The sequence below is a fragment of the Equus asinus genome, chromosome 7 (assembly GCF_041296235.1).
Source record: "Equus asinus isolate D_3611 breed Donkey chromosome 7, EquAss-T2T_v2, whole genome shotgun sequence".
Taxonomy (NCBI): domain Eukaryota; kingdom Metazoa; phylum Chordata; class Mammalia; order Perissodactyla; family Equidae; genus Equus; species Equus asinus.
Genome location: NC_091796.1, coordinates 15,072,892 through 15,085,924, shown reverse-complemented (window position 1 = coordinate 15,085,924; position 13,033 = coordinate 15,072,892). Strand labels below are relative to the sequence as shown.

Below are 13,033 nucleotides of genomic sequence, written 5' to 3'. Positions count from 1 at the left end.
ATTCTCTTTGTTGGGAATTCACTTTGCTTTCTTCTGTGCTCATTACACATCGTTATGTGGGGGCAGAGGGAAGAGGGAACTCCCAGGCAAGGCCGTCCCTTTGTCCCGAGCCTCTGCATCCTCCCTGTCCTTCTACTCCAAGATCAAGCTCTTTCATCCCTTTTTCTAGTTTCCTCTGATGCAAGCCTTTATGACTGGGAGGATGTGCTTGTCAGTTGCTGTTCTAAAGACGGTGGAGGTCATTTCAGTTCCTGCTTTGATAAAAAGGATGAAAGTGGAGGGAGGCAGCCTCCCCTTCCTCTGTTTCTGTGTTTGCATCATCTCTCTTCAGCAGTCATTGTCCTAGATATGAAAATATGAACCCTTATTTTGACAGCTGGCAGTGTCTTTGATATCGGGAGATGTCGTTTGGAAAGGAGGGGCGTGACAGCAGATGGGCAGCAGCTGGTCTGCACCGCAGTTGCCCCTGAACGCAGCTGTAGGGGGTGGGATTTGGGGTGGGGGGGTGCGTTGGTGTCTGTTCTGCCCAATTCCCCGGGCTGGGTACCATTATGCTACATGCACTCTGCTTTGTTTCGTTAGAACCAGGAGCTTCCAGTACCAGGGAGGAGGAAAGGAGAGAGAGCCAAGAGACAAGGAAAGGAAGAGAAAGAAGAGGAACAGAGAGCACCCCAAAGGTGAAGTCAGGGTGAAGTGAGGGTCCGGAGTGGGGGAACCCCAGGAAGTGAAAGGGGAGAATGCGGAGGTGGTAGGGGGCGCTTGGCGCGTGGATGGGCTGATGGCCCAAGATGGGCTCTGACCTAATCTATTCTTGTCCTTTTATAACAAAGTACCACAAACTGAGTGGCTTGTAAACAACAGAAACTTACTGCTCACCCTTCTGGAGGCTGGATCCGAGATGAGGGTGCCAACATGCCTGGGTTCTGCTGAGGGCCCTCTGCCGGGTTGCCGATGGCTTGCTATGTCCTCACAAGGCAGAAGGAAGGGGTGAGGTTGCTCTCTGTGGGGTCTCTTTTATAAGAACACTAATCCCGTCCTGAGAGCTCCACCTGCCTGACCTAAGCGCCTCCCAAAGGCCCCACCTCCTAAGAGCATCCTATTGGGGGTTAGGTTTCAACACATGAATTTGGGGGGGGACACGGACACTCAGTCCATCGCAGGCTCTTTCCTGAGAGCTGAGAATTCTCCAGCTGCCTTTGCTGATGGGCATCACAGGGCCTGGCGCTACCCTGGCACAGGGGACGGGGAGCATTAGGGCTCCAGCATGTCCTCGAGGCTGTGGACAAGCCCCACCCGTGGCTGACTACCCACCCCAGAGCAGCCAGGCCAGGCTCCCCTCAGCTGTCGAAAGCCATTCGCCAGCTGGCCTGCTCTGCATGATGCCTGTCCCTGAACTTAAATGTCTAAACATGGGAGAAGTGATTTTCTAGTACTTTCTCAGGGTCCCAAGGCAGCTGTTCCCTCAAGACTGTCCAGCCTGCAGCTGCCAAGCTCAGAGGCCAGCCCAGCTACAGGATCAGCTCAGCGTGGTCACTCTCGACCCCACTCCTCCCCTCCTCACTCCTTCTGTTCTCCATTTCCTGTCCTGGGTGTTCCTTGTCGCCACCAGCAGTGGTAAGTCCTGCTCTAAGGCCCTCAGAGACCAGGGCTTCATGGGGAAATCTGGCCAGCATTGTTCCTGAGGGTCAAGGGTCAAGACAGGAATCCCAGAGACCAATCTCTGCCTTATTACACCCCAAGATGAGCCTTCCAGTAGAGCTGGGCACAGGCAGGGAGTGGGTACCCCTCCAGGGTCTGTGATGGGGCATAAACCACAGGACCTCAGGGAGGACAGCCAGGCCCCTCCCGGGCTCCCTGCCCACAAATCCAGGTTATCCCACTAAACCAGGGCAGCCGGAGACTACCCTCTGACCGCAGAGTGGAACCACAATGCAGGGGTGTTGCTGGGGAGAATCCACCTGGGCTCAGCTGCTTTCTCCCTTCCAGTCTTCAGACTGTGAGCTGAGAACCTGCTGCCCTCCGGTGGCTCCTGGAGCCCTCTGTGGTGTTGGGGGGGCTGCCCCTCTGACCTCACCGCCATCCTGGCTCTGTCCCTTCCTGGCAGCCATTTGGAATTCTCCAGAAGTGGGGAGATTTGCTAGAAAAACTAGTGGAAGCCTCTCCATCCCAATCACACTCAGCTGATAGAAGCTGAGCAATTCCAGGGGGAAATTCCAGCGCTTTCTTCAGAAGGACCTGGCTACAGGTCAGGTGCACAGAGACCCTGCTCTCAATCCCGTCGTCTTGGTGGGAAGAGGGAGCAGGGAAGTGGGAGGCACACACGTGGCTGAGGCTGACTGCTTCCACAGGCTCCCTGCCATTGGATCCTTCCGGTGTCAGAAGTCTCCCGAACTGCTGCCACCTGCCTGTGGCCCAGCCCCGTGGGGATCAGCTCCCTCTTCTGTTGTCAGCCTGGTGATGGCGGTGGCCGTGTGGCCGAGGGAATGCGGAAGTGGCAGCATTCCGTGGGTGGTGAAGCCCCTCTGTGGAGCCCTTATCTTGCTGGTCTTCTGGACCAGTTCTCCCAGGTGCCAGAGAGTTGGGCACAGTCAGAAGCTGGGGAAAGTTTCCAGGAGATGAGTGGTCCCCAGCATTCAATGTTGCAGAGAGCTTAAGGAAAGCACTTACTGAATCTCGTCTCTGGGCAGTCCCTGAGACAGAGGAGCTGCAGAGAACAGCTGGCCACGGCTCCTTTGGGAATCTTAGCCAAACAAGCACGATGTAGGCAAGAGGGAGAGTAGGAGGGACCCCACTGAGGGCATTTAAACAAGAAGGAAGGAGGAGATGTTGTTATTTTTTAAGACTGAAGAGATCAGATGGCACAGTATTAATAATTGGGAACAAGACTGTCATACACATCGTGACAGTTCATCAGTTCCGACCTCTCTCACGTGACAGCTGACATTCACATGTGTGACACACACTTCCAGGACTGTGAGCCAACATATGGCTGGGGAGTGACGGGTGACTCTGTCCCTTCTGTCTCTGCTAAAGAAAGCATCTCAGAACACACACACGAGGCGGTGACTCCTGTACAGATGCCACTGAATCACCTCTAACTTGTTAAAATATTGTAATCGCCAAGGACTATTACTTTAACTGTTAGTAACAAGTTACTTGCAGCACGCCTCTCAATATCATAAACCAGAAAAAAACTCAGTGAGGTTGAAAACCTCAGTAGTTCAACCAGTACCCCTGCCTTCTCGCCCTTTCCTTTTAAAAAAATATTAATGCAAGCAATTTACAGAAAAACCTAATAAACATGAAATGGCTATTTGTTTCATAAAAATTCCCTTTGGATGTATATTGCTAAACACATCAGTTTAAGAAACTGTAATCAATACGTACATGTAATTTCATGTTCTACTTCTCTTCACTAAGTATTTCATTTACACATTTCCATTTACTGGTATACTCTGACAATATCTAGTGGCTAAAAATACTTTATTGATTAGTGTTGTCCTGTTACTGAGTATTGGTTGTTTCCCATCGTTTGTTTTATAAATAGTGCTGTCAGGGAGTTTTGTATAGAATCGTTTCCATTTCGAGGTACAGTCTCCCCAAATTGAAACTACTGGGTCAAAGCGTAGAAAGCATTTGACACCTCATTACATATTGCCAGAGTCCTTTTCTGCAAGAATAACCCTATTTTCAGTACCACTAGCAATATATAAATAACCAATTTCCCTTCGGGCCTACAGATTTTTTTCTTCCTCCCCCACTTCCCCTTCCTGTTCTTCTTCAATACGTATGCAATATTATATTAAAGCACTGTTCTAAATTTGCATTTCTGAGGTTGAAATGAGGGTCGAGCCTGTGCTTCTGAGGCCACCTCAAAGTGTCAGAGCCTCTTTACCCTACAGCCTGATGGCCCACATGTGTTTGAACCCAAACAATGAAGTTTCTTCAAGACCCAAGCTCAGACATGCTCATAAATGTGTGTGACTGGTCAGAAGGAAAGTGTGTACCTGGCCCAGAGCATAATCCAGCCCCTGGCGAAGGGTAGACAGAGGGAAGTGGACACTGAGCTCGCTGCGTCTTGGGAGTGTTAAGGAAAGCATGGCGTCCTGAGCCTTCCTCCCCTGGAGCTGCGTAGCACTGCACATGGCTCCTAGAGAGCTTTCTTACTCTGTCTTCTGTTCTAAGTATGGCAACTGCTTGTCCTAAAACTGCTAACATTTCAAACGTTTGGTCCAGTTGTCCCCATAAAGTGCACCCATTCTTTTCAGACCATGTGTCCCAAATGTGAATTTGGAAAATATGGTCACTGCTATTTTGGTATATTGGTCTCACCCACTCCACTAGAATGCAAGCTTATTAAGAGCGAAGACTGTGTCTTATTCATCCTTCCAAACCCGTATCAGCCCTTTCCTCCAACCCCCCTCCCATCCCTTCATTCTAAAACTGGTTCTACGTGCTCTCGTCACTTACAGAGCTGCTGTTCTTTGAAAACACAGATCCTAAAATAGCACTTGTCTCTTTTCTCTCTTCCAAGCTCTGTGTGTATGTGTCAAAATGGGTTCCAAAAATGTAATTTTCCTTAATGTTTTATATTAGGCAATATAGAAGTTAAAGGCAATAATATATCCAGTAAGCACTGCCTATCTAATTCTTCTGAATACTTCATTGTGCTGCTGACAACTGAATGGTATTTGAAAGTCACAGATTTCACTGCTTTTGCTTAGTATATAAGTGGAAGATGGCATAGCCAATGAAAGATATTAGCTATAGATGTCAATCATTTAAAGAGTTTTCAGTGCAGTGCTATGAATCCGTAGCTTTCAATAAATATTATAAAGATGAAAATGATAAACACTCAGAAATTACGCACTAGTCCAGCATACCCATACAGGAAATCCTCTAGGGTACCAGGAGAAGTATTCTGGCAAATGTTTTGATTCTAAAGTTTTCTCATTCCACTGACTTTATTACAGACCCTAGCACTTAATATTTTCTCCCAGATTCCTCCTCCCAGTATGACTCTCCAGGAGCCAGTCTGGTTGAATTGGCAGAGTCTTCAATATGCAAGGAGACCATAGCCATCCTCAACCTATAGCTCAGAATCAAGCTTTTGCTATAGATAGAAACATCTAGATGGTTTGGGTGAGCATGGAGTGAAGAGGATACTTCAGGATTTATAAAATGGTGAGTTTGATCTGGCAGGACTTGTCTTTCATTGTCCCATTGGGGTTTTTAATTCCCCACCAAACAACTTGAGGCACAAATCCAAGGGACATGAAAAACCAGTCTTTGGAAGGTAAATCACCTGTCCCATTTGTAGGCTCCAGGACAGCAGCTTAAGTGGCTGATGTGAACCTAGGGCAGTACAAACCTTCCAGGGCCCGCCCGGGGGCGCAGCGGTTAAGTGCGCACGTTCGGCTTCAACAGCCCCTAGTTCTCCAGTTCGGATCCCGGGTGCGGACATGGCACCGCTTGGCAAGCCGTGCTGTGGCAGGCGTCCCACATATAAAGTAGAGGAAGATGGGCACGGATGTTAGCTCAGGGCCAATCTTCCTCAACAAGAGGAGGATTGGCAGCAGATGTTAGCTCAGGGCTAACCTTCCAAAAAAAAAAAAAAACACCTTTCACATCTCTGGACTCTACCACACCTGGCCCCAACCCTGAACCTTCTAAGTCCAGAAGACTTTACACTTCACAGCTGTCTTCTGCTGCCCAGAAGTCATGCTTGGACTGCTGTGGCTTGCCTGCTTTAAGGCCACAGAGCTTCAAGTCAACCAGCAAAGATCTGTTTTGTTTTCCTCCCAACTTTCTGTATGACATGAGCTCCAGACCTGACGCTTAGCAGAATGGAGGAGGTGGGGTCTCAGCCCATGTTAACAGTGAAACACTGCTCCAAGGGGCTAAAGACAAGGCAAGGCAAGAACTCCACTAGTGTTAGAGGGTGGAAGTGGGGAAGACGGACTCTGAAGTCCGAAGAGCGTCTACCAGGAGGATGTCCATAGAGAACCCCAGCTGGGCATTGGGACCTGGGAAGAGGTCTGCATGAACAAGAAAAGGCTGGGTCTCGGGACAGCAAGGGGCTCCAAGCTGAGAGAACCAGCTTTGAGACCAGCCGGATTGCCTATCAGAGTAGGTAGTAAGGGCGGAGATAAAAGCTTAGTTTTGGACCCCGGGTGAGGAAGAGAGATTCTGTGACCCAGAAATCTCCAATGGGGGGCCCCAACCCTAACCATAGTTCATTCATTCAGCATCTACACTGAGCTCCTCTCTTGACTGGACAGCGTCTTGGGGGCCAGGAACACAGCAGTAAGTAAGATAGACACAGCTCCTGCTCTTCTGGAAGAAATATTCTCTGAAGAAGGAGTTTCAGTAGGAAGACTTGGGCTCCATAGCAAAACTTAGCACCTATAACTAGGCCCCAGAACCCACACCTGAGCTCATGACTTCATTCTAAACCTGTCAGATTGTTAATCACTTCCTGCCTCCACCATATTTGGCTCAGGAAGAAGATGAGACTGTGTCTGTGAGCAGAAGAGCATCACTGGACTCAGCTGAGAAAACTGGGAGGAAGCTTCGAATGGATATCTGCATACTTGTGTTCACAGCAGCATCATTCACAGTAGTCAAAAGGCAGAAGCAACCCAAATGCCCATGGACAGATGAGGGGGTAAACAAAATGTGATGTACACAGACAATGGGATATTATCCAGCCTCAAAAAGGAAGGAAATTCTGACACACACTACAACATGGATGAACCTTGAAGACATTATACTAATCGAAATAAGCCAGACACAAGAGAACGAGTACAATATGATTCCATTAATGTGAAGTATCTGGAATAGTCCAATTCACAGAGACAAAAGGAGAATGGTGGTTACCAGAGGCTGGAAGGGGTTGGGGAAGGGAGAATTAGTGTTTAACGGGCGCTGAGTTTCAGTCTGGGGAGCTGAAAAAGCTCTGGTGATGGATGCCGGTGATGATGGCACAACTACCTGAATGTACCTAGTGCCAATGAACTGTACACTTAAAAATTGTTAAAATGATAAATTTTATGTTATGTATATTTTATCACAATAAAAAATTTAAGGGCTGGCCCCGTGGCCGAGTGGTTAAGTTCGCGCGCTCCGCTGCAGGCAGCCCAGCGTTTCGTTGGTTCGAATCCTGGGTGCGGACATGGCACTGCTCATCAGACCACGCTGAGGCAGCGTCCCACATGCCACAACTAGAAGAACCCACAACGAAGAATATACAACTATGTACCGGGGGGCTTTGGGGAGAAAAAGGAAATAATAAAATCTTTAAAAAAAAAAAAAATTTAAAAACCCATGATATGGTAGGTAAGACCCCTTCAAACTCAGCACTCTTTCCCAGGCCGTCTTCCCCACCTGGCCTATCAACTCCTTGAAGTTTAGGAAACTCTACAAGAATAAACTAACATGTTCTCTAGTGAAAAATAAAACAAAACTGGGAAGAGGCAGGGGAAATAGTGAGCGATAACCCTTTCTATGAGCTTAGCCTGTGCCAGTGGCTCTAACATCACATGCACCAGAATCACTTGGAGATCTGGTTAAAACAAGACTATATTTGCATTTCTAGCAAGTTTCCAGGTGATGCTGATGCTGCTGATTCAGGGTCCACACTTTGAGAACCTTGGGCCTGTCCAAAGCTCTTATTTAAGTTGTCAAAACCACAGTCCAGGGGTTCTCAAATTGTAGCGAGAAGATTTACATGGAATATTTGCTGCAATTCCAGAGTCCTGAGCCCTATGGAAATTTGTACTTTTAAAGCTTTCCGAGCTGATTCTGATGCAGTCGGTTCACATTCCACAGGGTAATAAGTACTGCCTCAAGCATGCAATTAATTAGCCCAGTGGTTCTCAAGGTTTGGTCCGTGGACCAGCAGCAGTAGCATCCCCTGGGTACTAAGTAGAGAACCAAATTTTCAGGCCCCACCCAGACCTCCTGAATTAGATCTCTGGGGTGGGGCCCAGCAGTCTGCTTTGACAAGCCCCTTGGGTGGTTCTGATTCACACTAAAGTCAGAGAACCATTGAGCTAGATCTTTCCACAATTCCTTTTTCATTGATGTGCTGATGACTAAACCAAGGCTTTCGGACAACTGGATATGCAGTTTCCCCATGCATGTGAGCAATTACTGGAGAAAGGGACAGTTTAGTCTTTTTTTTTTTCCATTGGCCTGGAAATGTGATTTGTATATTACTAGGGTTGGAAAAGTTTATGAAGAGAATTAGAAATACTCTGGCACCAAAGGCCATACCTAGCATAATTCATAGAAACTTCCAGGAGGAAAATTTTGGCTTAGTAAAAGAAAAAAACGGTCTTATGTTTGGAGGACTCTGGCCGTGGGAAGGGTTTTCTTGGGATGTAGTAACTGCCCTCTCATTGGAGGTCTTCCATCTGGATGCCATGAGGAAATCTAAGAATGACTCGCCTGGGTCAAGGGTTCCCAGACGCCTGTCTGAACAATGTCAGTATCACAGTCACCTGGGGTTGTTAAAAATAAATTCTGGATTCCCACTCACAGAGATTCTGATTTGGCACAGCTGGGATGGGACTGTGACATTGCATTGACTTGCAGATTTTGAAGTGCTGGGTCTCAGAAATACTAAACCAGATACATTTGATGTCCCTTTCCAATTCTACGACTGTATGAAAGAGGATAGAGACATTAGCTTCTAAATGCCAGAAAATGAGAAAAGATTAAAGAATTTCCTCCTTCAGGTGACAGGTTTATGTTAAAAAGTAATATGGAGAGTAGTGTTTTTACCTCTACTAAGGGCACCCATAAGAAACAAGTTTAAACTACAGCAGAAGGGATTTGGATTAAAAGAAGAAAAATTTTATAGCAATGAGGATTATTAAACATTGGGATGGACTAAAAGAGTTGATTGCGGAAGATTCTTCTCTAGAGATTCCTAAGAGTGGGATGACTTCTCCTCTGCCTGGAATGACGCTGGGGAATGATTTTAAACTCCCTTCCAGCCCTGATGCTGATGTTCCGATTTACACACCAGCATAGCAAGCTAATACAAACCCTGTTTCCCCCAAGCTTCTAGAAGAGCCATAATGAAAGCTTCCCTGGTTATTAGATTGCTAATAAAACAGAATCAGCAAGTGGGGAATAGATAAAATATTCATACACCAAGAGGACCTGGGTTTGAATAGGACGACAGTCCAGGCCCTTGTTGACCAGCCGCTTAATCCCCTGTGGATGACTTCAGAGGCATTAGCTTCGTTTGAGCCTTTGTCCCATGGGCACCAAGTCTCCAACATACAAAGATAAGAAAGAAACTTCTACCTGACAATATCTCTCTGTGGTTCTGATTTTGAGGGACAGTTGGAGTTTGACATCAAGGCCGAGGCTCCTGAAGAGGGAAGATCTTAAAATGAAAAGGGAGGCAGGAAGGAAGCCTCTGAACAAATACAGCTATGAATAGCAGCTGGAGAGAACAGGCCCCACCCTGGATGTAGAGTCAGGAGCTGACACAGAGCCAGCGCAGGGACCTGGGACCCGGAGGTGAACCCGGCTGGGGGCCAGGCCAGAGGAGATGCGGCAACCACTGCTTTCAAGTCTCTTGAGTATTTCTCAAGTATAGTTTGAGGGAGACCCTTGTATGTTTTCAATTGGAGGCATAACCGAAACAGATACGGAGTTTGTGAAAACCCTTCTAAGTTGTCTACAAAGTCCAGAAGGCTCCCACCATCAAGGACCATGTTGAAGGGCAACATCATGGTTTAAAATGCTGGCCCCGGAGTCAAGTGCCTTGGAATAAAACCGGCCTCTCCCACTTGGCCGTAAACAAGTTTACTAACACTTCCAGGCCTCGCTTTCCTTATTTCAAATATGAGAACAGTAAATAGAACTGGGCGATTGATGCGATTTCGTGAGATGGTGACTGAGGGCATAAATGCCTGGTAAATGTGAGCTTTTACCATTTTTCTGAAGAGATGCATAGCTAAACTCTTAGCAGTGCCTCCCAAGTGCCAAGCTGGGACCTGGCACCAGCCTGTGACAAATTTTCAGCATTCCTTGGCAAAATGGGAGAAATAAGGGTAATGTCGTGTGCGTTCATATTGGCATTCGGTTGCCAATAACAGTTTTCTTCCCCTACTCAGAGAATGTACAAAGTTCTTGCTTTTGAAAATAATGAGCATAAGGTACTTATAAGGTACTTTCAGTTTTTAGTAGTTTTAAGTGCGTCCTTGATTTATTTTTTTCTGGCCCATGAAATCCAAACTCTCAGAACTATTCTTCTTAAAGGTGTGAGGGGAGAGCGAAGAGGGGCAGGCGGGCTCCCCCTTGGCGGTTCTGTCTGGGGCAGAATCTTGCCTTGAACTCAGGGCCGACAGACAGGTATCTTCTCTACTTCTCATACCAGCACAGGCTTCTCACGTTCTTCCTTTTTTGCTTCCTTAGCCAATTTCTCCCTCTCTTTGAGAATATTTCTAACCCTATTCTATCTATTGCTTTTGCTCCAGCCTTTGCAGGATGGCAGAATATGCCACGCCAAAACATGCCACATTGGCATAAGGATTACTTTGAGCTGAAGGCGATTTGAGAAGAAGCAAACACAAGAAAAGCCCTCTGCCCTCCCCCAATCACCTAAAAAGCAGGACCTCAATTTGTAAAGATGTCTCCTCTCCCCTCTCAGCCAGGAAGGACAGTCATGGGAGAGCGCTCTAGGCTGTCACCTGGAGGTAACCTACGTTACAAACTTTACTAACTAGCCCTTGGCTTCCATTAGTTCCCCGTCTATTCACCTTCCTACAATCTGCTGCCCCAGAAACAGAAAGTCCTTTTCCTTTGTCCTTTCAGTTCTCTAAACATGTATTTTTCTTTTGTTGAGAAGCTATATAAGCCCAAGTTCTAACCACCCGTTGAGTTCCTCATCGCTGAGTGTCCCACATATTTGTGTGTTAATAACCTTCTGTTTGTTTTCTCTTGTTCATGTCTCTTGTCAGTCTAACTTAAAGGGCCCCAGCCAATGAACCTGGGAGGGTAGAGAGAAAAAGTTAAAGTTTTTGCTATAGCTTTAAGCTCTTTTCTCCCTTTTTTGGCATTCTCCTGTCTTGTTTCCTCTCCCCATACACCCTTCGTATCTGTTCCTGTTTTCGCTCCTGATTCTTTTTTCTAGCCACAGGTGCTGCGTCCCCTTGTGTGCCTGCTCATCCAGGTGACTGCGGTGGAGGACACGCAGGTGCTATGTGCTGTGGGTCAGACGCTCTGCCATGTCCCTTCCAGACGGAGGTCTGTGCTGGGAACAGAACAACAAACGAGGCACTCAAGATTGATCTTCCCGTGCCCAGACAGTGACATGTCATTAATTGAGATGCTCCCTTTTAGCATCAGAGGATGGATCGTTGCCCGTATCCCTTCCGACAACAGGGGCACATTTTGGGCAATGAATTTGAGGAAGAGCAGTTGGGGTTTGTACATGCTCTAAGGATCAGAGCCAAGGCACAGATATGAGTATGACTTTAGCAGTTTTCTTGAATTTTGAGGGTGAGACATTTCTCTTCTGTAGAGAGCCAGCTCGGCCAACATGTCCTGGTTTGCCTGGGACTTTCCTGGTTTCAGCACTTAAATTTCCACATCCTGGGAAGCCCCTGCCACACTGGGACAGTTGGTCACCCCAGAGCCAGTAGTGACCAGACCAACCCTCTACTGGACTGTTTGGCAAAGATTAGGCACAGGTAGGCTTCGTTAAGGGAATGAAACCAAGGAGAAGCGATTAAAGGATCACTTAACCCAGGGAGGAGACAGCTGGTGGTGGGGGTGGGTGGGGGCTATTTTGGTGACAACTTCCCGTGTGTTCACTGGGTGGCCCAACGCTGTCCATCTCCCCCGGAGCTCAGAGCCAGAGGAAATGGGTGTGAGTGGAGCCCGAACTTACTCACAACGCTGAACTTCCTGCCTGTAAGTATTCTTAGACACTAGCATGAGTTTCTAAAACAGATTAGGTATTGTCCTTGGAGCTCTTCAGCACGTTAATTCCTAAGGGCTTTAAGAGTTTAGGTGTGGCCCAGAGCTGAGGGTGTGGACAAAACACGATCCCAAGATTCCTTCCAACCCCAGATTCTGTTTCCATCGCCCCATCTATTATGGCCCCGATGATTTTTGATGTCTTCTTTTGCCTGAGGTTAAACCGTAACCGTCCGATGACCAGGAAAAAGTGCTTTGAGCATAGTGTCCTGGGAGACCAGTGAGCCTCCCCAGAGCATGAGGAGGAGGAAAGATTAGCTTATTGGTTTGTTTTCCCAGAAGGAATGCTTAAATTTAGGAAGGGTTGTTTACTCGTCAGACAAGTTCATGACGACAATGTTAGAAGTTTAAAACAGGGAGAAAAATTCACTGTGATCTTGTTACTCCCAACTGGCCAAGTGACCACCTTCTCTTTCCATTCACCGGCCTGAGATTTCCCCAGGACGTCGTGAATGTTTAACCTGGCATCCAGCCTCACCCACAGAGGAGTCTTACCTTATGGCGACTGGGCCTTACTGAGTGAGTAGAATGAAAAGCAAACAAAACAAACTAAAAGAAAAATCCTATGTAACGGAATTATTTCCAGTTTTTAGAATCAGCTTATTTTCCTTCATGGAATCGTCTCACCTTCTGGGAAACCAAGCTGAGCCATCTGGTGAATTGTTGTGGTTAACATTGATAGGGTTTGGGGATCGATGGTGGGACATTGTTGTTTTAGAGATGTTTTCCCCTTCGTATAAACAGTTCTGTTTGTTGGAAATTGAACACCACCTACACGAAATCTGAGCATCTCTTTCCGCCGTGCTATGCTGAAGTTGTTGTTACTTATCACTGATCCCAAGCCACCAACCCTGCAGGCAGAAGCCGATGCACAAACTCTGGCTGATATGCTGCTGATCAGCCCCTTGCAGGAGTTCCTCGGTATATTAGGGTTCTCCAGAGAGAGAACCAATAGGATATGTCTCTATGGAGAGAGATTTATTTTGAGAAATTGGCTGGCAAGTCCAAAACCTGCTCGGTGGGCTGTCAG

General features: G+C 47.2%; 1 long non-coding RNA gene across 1 annotated transcript; it reads left to right on the top strand.

Moving 5' to 3' along the window:
* Nucleotides 1-332: 332 nt before the first annotated feature.
* On the top strand, nt 333-7,095 carry LOC106832885 (uncharacterized). Its single transcript, XR_011504376.1, has 5 exons — nt 333-485; nt 583-677; nt 831-987; nt 1,442-1,614; nt 6,503-7,095. It is a non-coding gene; the product is annotated as an uncharacterized lncRNA (long non-coding RNA).
* The last annotated feature ends 5,938 nt before the right edge of the window (nt 7,096-13,033 follow it).